The sequence below is a fragment of the Akebia trifoliata genome, chromosome 8 (assembly GCF_017979445.1).
Source record: "Akebia trifoliata isolate Shusen 1 chromosome 8, ASM1797944v1, whole genome shotgun sequence".
Classification (NCBI taxonomy): Eukaryota; Viridiplantae; Streptophyta; class Magnoliopsida; order Ranunculales; family Lardizabalaceae; genus Akebia; species Akebia trifoliata.
The window spans coordinates 44,437,536-44,452,364 of record NC_141382.1 but is presented as its reverse complement, the minus strand read 5'-3'; the positions used below and the strand labels follow the sequence as shown (position 1 = coordinate 44,452,364).

The following is a 14,829-nucleotide window of genomic DNA, read 5'->3' as shown; positions in this document are numbered from 1 at the left end:
GTCGTCGTCGTCATCGCCGTCGCCATCGGCTCCGTCTCCGACCACCTTTTATCTTTCTTCTTCTCATTCTTCTCCATCCCTCACCTCATCCGCCACCACTACCACCACGTTCTCCCCCCATCTTCCTCACTTACCTCCGTCGTCACCGTCACCGCCGTCGTCGTCGTCGCTGTCGTGACCGACACAGTCGCCGTCGCCGTCGCCGTCGTGGCCGCCACCGTTGCCGTCACCTTCGTCGTCACATCCTCCCCCCTCCCTCTTCCTCGTCATCTTCTTCTTCCTCTCCCCCTCCTATCATCTTCTTCCTCCTTCTCCTCTTTTTCTTTTTCTTATATTTTTCCATGATTTTATCCATGTGAAATCAAACAATGGAATTTGATTTTCCAACCCTACTTATTTTCCACAACTAATTTTTCATAGATTTCAAATTCCATGGAAAGTGACTTTCCATGCAATCAAACATACCCTAAAAAAAAATGTTGTGTAATACTCTTGGTAGAAGCATTCAAGAGACTCTCCAAAATAACACAAGCACACTAAGTCAGGTCGAGCATTGGCTGTGGGCATTTCTTATTTCTTTTTGTTAAAATTTTCTTGTAACTATTTTATTTAATTCCTCTTTCTTTTTTTGACTTATTCTTCATTATCGCAAGTGTCCTCGATTTAAAACTCCTTGAGGAGTTCTTTCGGAGTTGAGAGAGAACAAAACTCTTTAGAGTTCTAAATTCTATTTAAATTAGGTTTCAGAAGGTTTTGTACATTGAGAAAAAATCCATATCGTCTAGTTTTCTAGTATTTTCCCACTTTACTCCGATCTCTCTTTTTTCTATTGTTCTGTCTATCACTGGAATACATCTGAGAGTTCTGACATCTTCGTTATTGTGCTTGTAATCGAAGGTTTATCCGTTGAATCTTAGGAGGAAAGTTGAATAATCCTGAAGCACACTAGCGAGGGGATGCGATGCGATAGGATCACAATTGAGATCTATGGGACTCAAAACCACAATATCATTCCCAAATTTTTAGAAGCCAAAACCTTAGCCAAGCCAATGGTACAAGCAGCAGTTGTCTTTGCTTCGATAAAATATGTTCAGAATATTATGACATATCATGATTTTTGTTTTTCTCTTTTTGTAGTTTTTAGCTTCTTAATCTATTGATTTGTCATTTTCAAGGAATTTGTAGTATTAGTTTTTTATTGGACAATTGCTTTAAATTTGGAGGGAGAATAGAGTTTCTTTGGGGACCCAAAACTGGATTCTAATTTTCAATCCTCTCCATTTGTTCTTCCATTGAAAAACAAAAAATGGTGATGTTGATGATGATGCGAAAACTTACACTAGGGCCACTTGGCTCTTCTATCTACTCCAAGTTAGGATCAGGTCACTTTCTTGCTTTCTTTGAACAGAGCAACGGATTACTCCATCGCTTAATTCAAAGATTTGAACCAAGTATTGAAACTTAAAATAACTAACATCCCTCAATTTCTCTTGATTATATAATTTTCTTATGTTCATCCTAGGCCTTATGAAGCCTATGTTTGAAATTTATATTGAGATATTTCTTCAAGTCTGCCATTCTGAATAAGATAAGAGCATATCTGAAAGAGGTTGATGGTAAGTTCTTTAAAATTGACCATTCTCTCTCTATTGGAGGTGTTCTAGAAATATATGCAAGTAAATGCTTCTAAGAATGAATAAATGTATAGATGGAATTGAAAAATAGAAAGATTTGTACAAATTATACGCTTCATGAGTTTCATTGGTTTGTAACCTCCACTCAGCGGCATATCATATTGTAAAATAAATAAAACAACAAATACACAAAAACACAAAAGGATTTACGTGGTTCTACAGTGGGCCTACGTCCATGGACCAAAACAAGAATAATCACCATTTTCTCTTTAGTTTTACAGTTCTAGATATCTCTATTTATAAGATCGGGAGTTACTAAAACATATAAATCTCCCCAATTAAGAAAAGGTAAATTTTATAATTACAAAAGTTTTCGATGTTTTGAAATTTTGCTAATGTTGACACAACTTTCATGTAATGTTGACAAAATATTATCAAATTGTCAACACTATGTGACGACTTAGTCAACATTAGCAACATTTCGGAAATACCTAAATTTTTTGGAATTTACACTCCCCCCTCCCTAAAAAAAAAAAAACTTAAGAAAATATTACACAATTACAAGACATCTCATACACATGTGCCTTGGAATTACACAACTCTAGGTAGTGCCAGCAGCACACATATATCTCAAGATTACACCGCCCACAACTCTGTGTAGCGCCAACAGAATACAAGATGTCTCATACACAACACATATGTCTGAGGATTACACAATGCTAGAAGAACCCCAAAGATGTGTAATCGTCATCGAGTGTACCACTAAACATGCAGTGCTCCCTGGATAGGTTCGAGGTCAAAGTGGGAAGACTTTTCAAACAGTCGTCCCTTGGGGTCTAGGTTAGTGGGGTTGTCAATGGGTTGACCCATGATGGACTTGGATCAGGCTCTAAACGGATCATTTAATCAGGCCTAACAAAACCTAGACCAAGTCCATTCCATTTATATTAACCGGGCATGGACAGGAGTATTCAATATCATGATGAGGTTAATTAGCCCAATTAAGTGTGCAACAAAGCACATTCAGGAAGAGAAATATCAAACTTTTCAAGGTGCTTTTTTATTTTTTCAACAAACACTTATTGTTTATAGATTAACTCTCATCCATGTTATAAGATTCAAAACTCAACACTTGAGTGTAGAACTGAAAATAAGATTAATCAATCAAAACAAGGGTAGATGGCAGCCCATATTATAGAAAAAATACAAATGATTTAGACAAATACTTTTGCAAATTATCATAAGCCTCCTCAAAAAAAAAAATGAAAAATAACCTAAAATATATATGATTTCGTATCCACACTTCCAAGAAAAGATCACCGAGGCATAGCTTTAAAATTGTTGACTCTATTGAGTTTCGAAGCAACTCGGTCTTAAGAATCAACTTTCTAAGCCATTGACTCGCAATCGCAGGCAAGTTGGCCCAATTGATGGCCCTTTTTATATTTTTCAATAACGAAATGTAAATTCATATCTAAATTAGCTGGTTGAATATCAATATTAAAAAGTACGATCCCCTCTCTCAAAAATGTTTGGTGACAAATCCCATCCGATCGACTCACACATGATATGCTTACCATATCTTCTTGTAAAAAAGTTCAGTATAATTAAGGACTTACAAATGTTAGAATTAAGTATCTAATACAACCAAATCAATGATTAGAAATCAAACTCAGTGGCAAAACTAGTGGTAGGGCTGCAACTTGGGCGGGCTTGCCCGAGTTCCACCAGATTGATGGACAAGCCTGGGTTGAGGTATGCAGAACATGAGCTGAGCTTGAGTTAGAATAATTCAACCCAACCTTATTTCAGATTAAGCTTGGGTTGATGGATCCGGAAACCAAGTTGAACCCGAACCTAAGGTTATATAATAATACATAGATACTTTTTACATTAATTACAAGAAAAATTACTAAAAGACGATTAAATATTTTAATATTTACAAAAAAAAAAAAAAAAAATTTCAAAAATTACCAAAAAAGAATTAAGTTAGACTGTCCATCGTTTTAATAACTCACTGGACTGTCCAATGTTTTAGTGGTTAAAATTCACTGTTGTACCAAACATGCCCTGTCCAGCGTTTTAATAACTTTGCTTTAACGGATAATTATAAAAACACCCCATGAATTAATAAGGACAACTCATAACTGAATATTTTTTTCTTATACGACTTAAGAGTTTTGGAATGAGCTAATTTTTTGTGAGGATGGTCTTTATAACGAGGAGATCATCCTCACCAAAATTTTTAACCCATATAAGACTAAACAATTTGACTATGGTGTGGGATGCCCTTATTAATTCGTGTGGTGCTTTTATAATTACATTAAAAATGCTGGATAGTCCAATGAGTACTAAAACGTTAGGCTGTTCAGCGACTTAATTCGTTTTTGGTATTTTAAAATAAATATATTATTTTTATAATTATTAAAATATTTAACTCTCTTTTAATATTTAACTCTCTTATTTATTTTTTAATTATTATTTTTGTTTAAGATGTAAAATCTTATTTCTAATTATTGTATTTCTTGTTTAACATAATTTTTTTTATTATATGACGAGGGTTCTGGATCTGTAGGCCGGACTAGCAAGGATGAGACAACTAGCCTCTCAGAGTACCATATCTCACCCAAATCCCCCGGGTACATGTAATGCCCCACAAATCATACATATCAGGTAAGTAGGGATAAATCTATGTCGATGGCCAATGAACCCAAAACTACCAAACTTGAGCAATCAGATCTCAACCCAAGTTTAAAAGCTCAAACTAGGCTTGAGCTTAGGTTAATGAACTCATGCTCAATGTGTGGGTTGAGTTGAACATTGGTTGAGGACTCTACCACTTGAGTTGAGCTTGGGTCTGCCTCCAACTCGCTCAGGTTGCAAACCGAACTAGCGACAGGGGTTTGCTTCTTCAGATTGTGTTTCAAAATCTAAATTTACTTTTTTCTAAGTTGGTAAACTTTCATAAGATGGAGACATGCATGTGAAGGATATCTTACGATATAATATTAAAAAAATCACTAAATCTAATAACTATACGTCACTAATCAAGTTGAATGTTTGTGCACATAAGTTCATCAAGAGATCCAACTTCTAGACTTAGTGGGTCCAAAAAGATGTCACATCAACTCTCAAGAAATGAGTCGTGATAAACTCACTAAAAAAGAGTTGTGCTGGGGTGACATTGGGATTTACTGCGATTCTCCCATTTCTGATGTGGGGTGTGCACAAAACCATAGATATGTTTCCTTGAGATAAGAAAAAATAGATCTATAGTTATGTGTGCACCTCCACGTCAGAAATGTGAGTAACCGTAGTAAATCCAATGTCACCTCAACAATAGTGAAATAAAAATGATACTCAAACATACTCAACTGAAGTGGAATGTGCATATTAATAAACTCTAACACATGAAACCATATAATTTTTTATTTCTTGTGTATAATATTTATTCCTTGAGATACACAAAGAAAAACCTATGGTTCTGTGTAGGATATTTTAGTATGTTTTTCTAGGGTTGTCAATGGGTACCCATTTGCCCGGAATCGAAAACCCCAATTTATATTAAAGCCAATTAGAGTCGGGTCTAATATGGAATCGAACCGATATGAATCAAAGTCATTAGGTTCTATCCAATGGGTACTCGCAGGTACCCAGAATTGATTTATTTTTTCATTTATTTTTACGTTATACATGATTCAAGGTAATCTTATATTTTAAAATTAACATATATTATATAAAGTTCTTCAAATTTCATATAAACTAAATATTTGAGCTTACAATGAGTCATTTCTTTTTAAATTTATTACTTGTTAAGGAAATAAATTTTAATATTTGAAAATAAAAATCATTAAATCATCATTTTAATGGAATAAATTATTATTAAGTTGATACTTTACAAATAATATATTATTTTTTAGAAGGAATTTTTTTTATAATGATTTTGAAATAATTGTTCTCATTCGATTCTTGAGAATCAAAATCGATGGATACCCGTGATTTTTCATGATTTTGATTTCAATTCCATTTATTTTAAAATTAGAATCGGAGCAAATAAGAATCGAAATCGATAAAATACAAAGATTATTATTCTAATATTCATAGTTTTAGACCGACCCATTGACGCACTTATGTTTTTCTACCAGTTTATTATTATTTTCGGGAAATACAATGAATTCGTGTTCTTTACATAGCTTTTGGGTGCGAGGAGTTCGCATCAAACCCGAATTCCTCTGATGACATATCGGTTTACGTGGGCTCTGCACTCAATGCCTATTTAGTGGGCCCACGAAAGTCTCTTAGTCAAAGTTTTAGAGATATTTCTCTCGATCCAAGGCTTGTACGTCAATTGAAGTCAAAGTCTTCTGTCGTGTGGACATTATTTCTGTGGGGTCCATGTAATTATTTTATTTAAGAATAATGCTTAAGTGACCTCCAGATTGTACCTCAAGATTTAACCATTAATATCCATCGATTCAACTTGATTTGGTTCGATTTCGAGGTAACTCTGCCTTGAAAATCGTCAAAAACAACCCTTTAGGAGCCAACCCTTTAAATATATATAGAAATGGCATCTTTTTGGATGATAATGGCCATTTCTACAGGAGTGGTGCTCGAGTGAACTCAGGTGACTAATGAGTTGGCCCCACTCTAATTTTAAAACTCAAAACATACCACTCAAATGTCCAATGAGTTGTGAAAACTCATGAATCAAACAAAAATAGAATAAAATTTTAAATATTAAAAATACATGCAAATATATATATATATATATATATATATATATATATATATATATATATATATATATATATATATAAAAAATATTTTAAAAGAAATACAATGGTCGAGTTTATGATCTGACTCGATACATTTTTTAATTGAGTCAACAAAGTGGACAAGTTGATTCGATAATTTGTCAAGGTGACCCAGTGATTTGGTTTCATCAAAATCCAATCGTGTCAAATGAACTCAGATGATTAATGAGTTGACTCAACGATTTTAGAAATATATTACGGAGTATGGAAATGTTTTTATGTGAGAAAAGGTTGGACACATTTTGAGCACATTTTATATTAAAATACTCCTTATAAAAGTACAATCAAGTTTAGTGCTTTGGTGAACCATGTGTCTAAATGGACTCGGTCGTTATTGTGCCTTTCAAAAACTGTCTGACTCAGCCGAGTTGACTAATGGAAACAACATGAATCCGCAAGATTTGTACTTCAACGAGAAACGCGTACAGATTAGCGTGTGGTGCTCACTTCTGAGTGCTGAGTGCTGAGTGCTCTGCTTCCCACTCTTAAGTAATCATAATTCCGTAGATAAAAGAGTTGTTTTCTTGGTTTATAAATTATTTATAAATATTTGTGCTTCGTTTCAGTTTCTTGCCCGATTTCGGAGATTAAACTCTAATCTCTCACAATCTGGATCGATCAGGCATTTCTGATCAGATTCTTTACTGGTATAAGGTATTTTCATGTTGAAATAAGTGTTCTTTCTAATTTTTACTAACTCAGATCAATCTTAGAAGTTTGGAGTATTTTCTTGTATCAATCTCGACTGAATTTTGACCGAAATAAGTTCGTTTGAAAGTATTTTCTCTTCGGATCTTCTTTCGAGCTTCTACAAAGATGCTGTAGATTGGAAAATTATTTTTGATCATTTTTTCTTTCGATTTCATGTCGAATTCTGTTTGATATAAAGGAGCTATTCAGCACATCTCATATGATCTTTATGATTTTATTGAAAATAGTTTGCATTTGATATTGAAAGTGCTTCTGAGTTAATTTTTCTGGAATCTGATTCTCTTTTCTATGATTTTAATATTCTTCTTTTTTTATATTTTTATATAGGGAATGATTTTCATGTCGAACTCTCTATATCTATGTTTCTTTGTTCTCCATCTAATCTCCGGTGCTAACAGTTCATCGTACATTCCAACCGACAAAATCTTCCTGAACTGTGGGGGACCTTCAGACACACAAGATTCCGAGTTATGGTTCACTGATATTGGGTCCAAGTTCTTACCTTCAGTAGATAATTCAATAACATCTCCCGCTTCTTCTCAAAACTCGTTTGTCACACAAATCCCTTACATGACCGCACGTATCTTCCACTCCGTATTCACCTACAGTTTCCCAGTTGTACCAGGCCGAAAATTTGTCCGTCTCTACTTCTACCCTTCTATTTATGCGAATCTCAATCCCTCTAATGCAGTCTTCTCCGTATCCTATGATCCCTACACTCTACTTAGCAACTTCAACGTCTCCCAAACTACCGAAGCTCTGAACTCTGCCTTCATCGTCAAGGAATTTTCTGTCAATGTACAGAATGGAAAATTGAACATAACGTTCAAACCATCTTCGAATACGTCCAATGCATATGCTTTTGTTAATGGGATTGAGATTATTTCGATGCCCGATATCTACAACACTGCCGATGGAAAGGTGTTTATTGTAGGCCAATCGAGTCCATTCTACATTGATAACAGTACCGCCCTTGAGAATATCATCCGACTGAATGTGGGTGGAAACTACATATCACCTTCAGAGGATACTGGCATGTTTCGATCATGGGCTGATGATTCAACATACATCTTTTCTGCTGCAGTTGGTGTGACATCTTTTGCTGATTCAAATCTCAAAATCAAATATCCTCAAAGCATGCCGGCCTATGTTGCACCGACAGACATCTATGCAACAGCTCGATCAATGGGACCAAGCTCAAGCATAAACCTGAATTACAACCTGACATGGGTTTTCCAAATTGACCCAGGGTTTCTTTACTTGGTTAGACTCCATTTCTGTGAGATTATCCCATATATAACCCGACCCAATCAAAGGGTTTTTAAGATCTTCATCAATAATCAAACTGCTGACGATGAAGCAGATGTAGCTGGCTGGACAGGAGGGAATGGAATTCCAGTGTATAGAGATTACGTTGTGCTCGTTCCCCAGGGGAAAGGCCAGCAGGATCTATGGCTTGCATTACATCCCAAAACGTTAAATCATCCCGAATATTACAATGTGATCCTAAATGGACTCGAGATTTTTAAAGTAAATGATAGTGATGGAAACCTTGCTGGGCCTAATCCAATTCCTGCTCCGAAACAGATATCGGCCAGCTTGCCTTTCACAAAACCATCCAATTCTAGGAACTTGAAGAATCGGGCTGCAATAATTGCAGGAGGGGTTGTAGGTGGCATTGCTGTTGTTTTTCTTCTTTGACTCGAGTTCTAGTGCTGGGACGCATGGGTGGCTCCTCATTTCTCTGTTTGGAAATTCACATTCACAGAAAGTATTGGAACGAATGGGTGACTCCCTTCTGTTGAGAGTCATCACCATCTTTGTGCTTGCCGGAGAATGTATGACAAAAAATAGTCTCAATGACTGTTTCTATTTTGGTAGCAGAATTTTAGGAATTAGTTGCTTCTTTCTTTGACTCAACTTAGTTAGGTGGTATATTCTAGGAATGTTGTTGAGTAGTACAGTGTCTCTAGGAAGTTTGTTAGTAGTGTTTCCCTGTTTTTTTGGTTTTTTGTTATTATAATCATCTATAAATTTAGCAACAAATAAAATAAATAATGTGCTTGTGTTCAACAATTTGGTATCAAAGCAAAAAAGCCTGGTGTTCTCAATTAGAGAGAGAAGTAAATCCATAACAACTTCGATCAAGGACCAGGTTAAGAAGATTGCAGATCTAGCATCTCACTTTATACATTGTTATTGGCTTGATCAATCAAATGGATCTTGTCAATTCAATAAACAGCATTGAAAAACTGAACAACACAAATTACCAATACTGGAAGTCTTGCATAAAATACTATCTTCAAGGACAAGATTTGTGGGAGGTGGAGAATGGTGATGATGTTAGACCTCCCAATGGTATTATAGAGATTGTAGATGCTTCAAAGAAGTGGAGGGTTAAAGCCGGCGAGGCTTTGTTCGTGTTGAAAGTAACCATCCAAAAGGAACTGCTCGATCATATTCGAGAGGTTTGAACTCCAAATGAAGCATGGATTCATTTGCTACTTTGTTCTCTAAAACAAATGATGCTCGACTACAAATGCTTGAGAATGAAATCAATTCAATCTCTCAAGGGTGAAAGCGCCCTCGATCCGCGAGGTGCACAGATCCATTTCGCTTTTGACTTTTGAGGTATGGGAGTTGCCACCTAGTTATTACGGTCTAGGAACCGAACATCGACTCTAAAAGTCCGGGGATTAAGTTACGAGGTTGGAAGGTGTTAGGCACCAACCCCGCCCGCTAAACGCCTGTTTTTACTATTTTTCAAGAAGACTACATTGCTAAAAAGACCTAAATAAAAAATAAAAAATATTTACCTTGATGATCGTAACGGTGGTTCCTTCAGAGCTGGCAGAGAGATCCCCTTGATTAATATTCCTTGCTTCGTTCTGTCACCGGATTAGCTTTAGATCTCCAAGACGAAGTACCTCATTCTTAGATCTGAATTTTTCTGATTTGTTTATGGATTTCTAGGTGTTTTTTGAGCTAAAGTTGGGGTATGGATGTTAGGTAAGGAGTTAGGACTTCAAAATTAGGATTTGGAAGATGCTAGGAAGCTTTTTGACCTACTTTTCTTAGGATTTATTTTGACCTGCAAGATTAAGTTATAAAGGTCCTTATTTATAGATTTTTTTAGGAATTTTTTAGATAGAGTTAGTGTTAAATTAGGTTTATTTTAGATAAGATAAGATAGTTTTAGAGTTAAATTAGAATTATATTAAGGTTAGGGTTTGATTTTGGTCTTATTAGATTGACTAGATTTCTTTAGATTAGGGTTTGACTTTGGTCTTATTAAATTGACTAAGAATATATATATATATATATTTAAAAAACCTCCTTTTTTATATCTTTAATTCTTTGGGCTCCTAGATGGAGGGGCCCTTTAATAAATATCTGGGCAACCATCAACAATTTTGCTTGAGAACCTGATTGATCGATTTTCTTGGTTCAGATTTTTAAATTTATTTTATTAATGTTTCACTTTACATAATTTAATTTTTTATTTATTAATTTTGAAATTTTAAATTTTTTTAATTGAAAAATTACCGTTTTGCCCCTAAAGAGAATTTTTGCGTTTCAAGTCGATTTTCGATATTCCAGGATATTTTGGAATCGGTTTTTCATAAGGAATTCAATGAAATTATCTATTTGTGTCACTTATGAAGTTTTTGGAATGAAATGATTGTGAACTTTATGAGAGGTATTTTTATAATTTTATCGAATTTGGTGAAAATTTGCGAAATAGTTTATTTGACTTCAATTTGTTATTTTATGTGTTTGAAAGGATTTTCCTAAGCATACTGTGGGCTCTAGGGATGTTTTAATGTTAGGGGTATTTTGGTAATTTGATCATTTTTTAGTAATTTTTATCGTGAAGCTTCTCTTTATCTGAAAAATGATGATTTCTATGTTTTTGGGGCACATTTTCCTAGCGTAGCGTGGTTTCTACATTTTGTTTGCTTGAGATACCTCATCTGAATTTCTGAAACATATCTAGTAACAAACAAAGCATTGGAATAACCATCTATCATTGGGAACCATCGCAATCGGGTTGACGAGTTGATTAATCAAGCAAGTGCAAAAATGGGGTGTCTACAAAGGGAACATGAAGATTTCTCAGTACTTCATGAAGGTCAAAGGGATTTGTCATGAGATTTCTCAGCTTAATGAGGAATCTTTCAACTAGAAGGTCAACCACAAGATATTTTTCACTTTGGGTTCAGGAGCTATTTCATGGTGCAGCTAGAGACAAACAATTGTATCTTTGTCCACAACTGAAGTAGAATACTGTGCAACGACAATGGCATCATAGGAAAGTGTATGGTTGATGCAATTGATAAAAAACTTGCATCAATCTACAAATTAGGTGGTAAGGCTACATTGTGATAATGAAAGTGCGATCAAGCTTGCAGAAAATCCTATTTTCCATCTAAAACAAAGCATGTGGAAGTCCATCATCACTTCATCAGGGAGAAAATACTTCGAGGAGAAATTTATCTTATACCAATCCACAGAGATGAGCAAATTGTTGACATATTCACCAAAGGATTGTGTTACAAGAAGTTCGTGAAGTTCAGGAAGGAACTCGGAGTGATAAATAAAGAGTTGGTGTTGAAAGGAAATGTTGAGAGTCATCACCATCTGTGTGTTTGACTGAGAAAGTATGACAGAAAATAGTCTCAATGACTGTTTCTATTTTGATAGCAGAATTTTAAGAATTAGTTGCTTCTTTCTTTGACTCAACTTAGTTAAGTGATATATTCTAGGAAGGTAGTTGAGTAGTATAGTGTTTTTAGGAAGTTTGTTAGTAGTGTTGCCCTGTATTTTTGGTTTTCTGTTATTGTAATCATCTATAAATTCAATAGCAAATAAAACATATAATGTGCTTGTGTTCAACACCTTCTAATCTTTGTCGTAACTTCTCATTTTTGGAAATCAATGCTGCTACCAACGACTTTGACAACGATCTAGTCTTGGGTGGTGGTGGTTTTGGTAAGGTTTACAAGGGTGAAATTGATGGTGGGATGACTAAAGTTGCTATTAAAAGTAGATACCCATTTTCTAAGCAGGGGATTCATGAGTTTCTGATAGAGATTAAAATGTTTTCGAAACTACGACATCGTCACCTTGTTTCACTAATTGGGTATTGCGAAGAGAATTGTGAAATGATCCTTGTGTACGATTACATGGTTCATGGAACCCTTCACAAGCACCTCTATAAGACCATCCATAATAAGTAGGGGTGCCTCTTGGATCGATTCAAACAGAGAACCGAACCAAACCAAACCAAGTCAATTCGGATTGGTTTGGTTTCTCGCTTTTAAGGTCATCGATTCGATTCTAGGTTGCTTTTTCAAAAAATCGATTGATTCAGTTCGATTCTCGGTTCAGGGTAATCCTAGAACTGAACCACATCCTTATATATTATATAATATTGGTATAGTTACATTTATTTAAAAAATAAATATAAGAAGAATGAAAGAGAATCTATAACTCTTTCTTTCCCATATATACTTTGGTGAACCCTAGCCGTCGAACCTCAACCTTCGTCACTCATCACCCCTCACCACTACTACTGCCTCGTCGAAAAAAATGAAGAGGTACTCTCTCTCTCTCAACTTGATAGCTTTATGTTAAAACCCTAACCTCAATCAAACACCCATCTCTCCCTCAATATCTTTCAAGAAAGAAACAAAGATCAAATCCCACCAATCTCACAAGAAAACTTCAACAAAAAACCAACAATAGCGTCCCTTTCTCATCTTCGCTTCAAAAAAATTGAGTCCCTAGCTCTCACTCTCCTCAAATCTGAAAAAAAAAAACTCATGTTGGATTGAGTTTTTCGAAGCTACTTAAAGGGCTGTGGTGTTATATTACTGAGGTGGTAATCTAGTTGATCAAAACTACCCTTAAAAATGGGGGTTAATGTGGTGGTGGTGTAGTAGTTGGGTTTGTAGAAATGGGGTTGAAATGAATGTGTGGATTCATGTGTTGCTATTGTTGTGGCTGGATTTGTAGAAATGAGGGTTGCAATGTATGTGTGATGGGGTTATATGTTTAGAGAACCGAGAATTGAATCGAACCGAACCAAACTATGGTCGGTTTGGGTTGGTTCGATTCTAGGGGGTTGTTGGTTCAGTTCTGATTCCAGATTTGTAGATCCGATCAAGTTCGGATCGATTTCAAATTTGCTCCCAACCCGAACCAAACCAAACCATGTGCACCTCTAATAATAAGCCACCCCTCCCATGGAACCAAAGGCTTCAAATCTACATTGGGGCTGCACATGGCTTACACTACCTCCATACGGATGCCAATCACATTATCATCGATCGAAACGTGAAAACAACAAACATTAGATCACACCCATATCAATACTGTTGTGAAAGGTAGTTTTTTCATTGCATGGCTAATGCCCGGAATAGGAACAATCGCATCACAAGAATAAATGTGAATGGGGAGTGGTTAGAGGGGGAAGAGGCAGCTGCTAAAGGGGTTGTAGATTTCTACACGAAGTTGTATACCGATGATATCCTTATCAAACCAAAACCAGAATTGTTGCAGTTTAATAGAGTTTCTGATCTTCAACGTGATTGACTGGAAAGACCCGTGGAAAAAGATGAGATTTGGGATATTATTTCAAGCATGAAGAATGATAAAGCTCCTGGGCCGGATGGTTTTCCTGTGGAATTTTATAAAATTTGTTGGGAAATTATCAAGGGTGATTTTATCGCTGTAATAGAGGAATTCTTCAGAGATGGAGTGCTTGACATCAGCTCCAATTGTACATTCATTGCTTTAATTCCAAAGGAGGAACCGAAGATGTTAAAAATTTGAGACCTATCAGCTTGGTGAATACTAGTTACAAAATTATCACGAACCTCCTTGTTACAAGACTGAAAGGTGTCATACAAGGGTTCATAGAGAGTAATCAGAGTGCATTCATCAAAGGGAGGCAAATTCTGGATGGGGTTTTAATAACAAATGAGTGTATTGATTCTAGAGTGAGATCTGGTAAAGTGGGGGTTGGTTTGTAAGGTGTATCTTGAAAAGGCCTATGATCACATCAACTGGCAATTCTTAGAATACATGCTGGGTAGAATGGGATTTGGTTAGAAATGGATCTCTTGGGTTATGGCGTGCATTTCATCCCCGTCCTTCTCGATTTTGGTGAATGGGACACCCCATGATTTTTTTAAGAGCACAAGAGGTCTCAGGCAAGGGGATCCCCTTTCTCCCTTTTTGTTTATCATTGTGGCAGAAACACTTGGGAAGATGATGGAGAGAGGGGTGGCAAATGGTTATTTCTCGAGGTTCAAAGTAAGAGAAGGCACTTTTTCTATTTCGCACCTTCAATTCGCAGATGATACACTAGTCTTCTTAGATGATTCTATAGATCAAACAAGGAGATTAGGTGGTTTATTATGTTGTTTTGAAGCGGTGTCAGGCATCCAGGTAAACATGAAGAAAATCAAGATATTTCAGGTGGATATGGTTAGATGCGTCACTTTTCTTGCAGCTTCGTTGGGATGGAAGGTTGGTAGACTACCTTCTTCTTATTTGGGGATTCCGTTGGGGACCCCATATAGGAGGGTGGCAGTTTGGGATCCGATAATAGAAAGAATCGAAAGGAAACTAGCAACGTGGCAAGCTAACTATCTCTCCAA

At 35.9% G+C, this 14,829-nt stretch overlaps 1 pseudogene across 1 annotated transcript; it reads left to right on the top strand.

Annotated features, from left to right (window-relative positions):
• The first annotated feature begins 6,911 nt into the window (after positions 1–6,911).
• On the top strand, positions 6,912–9,489 carry LOC147397057 (receptor-like protein kinase FERONIA pseudogene; annotated as a pseudogene). The gene is made up of 2 exons (XR_015181149.1): positions 6,912–7,105; positions 7,490–9,489. The product of XR_015181149.1 is annotated as a receptor-like protein kinase FERONIA pseudogene (transcript).
• Positions 9,490–14,829: the final 5,340 nt, after the last annotated feature.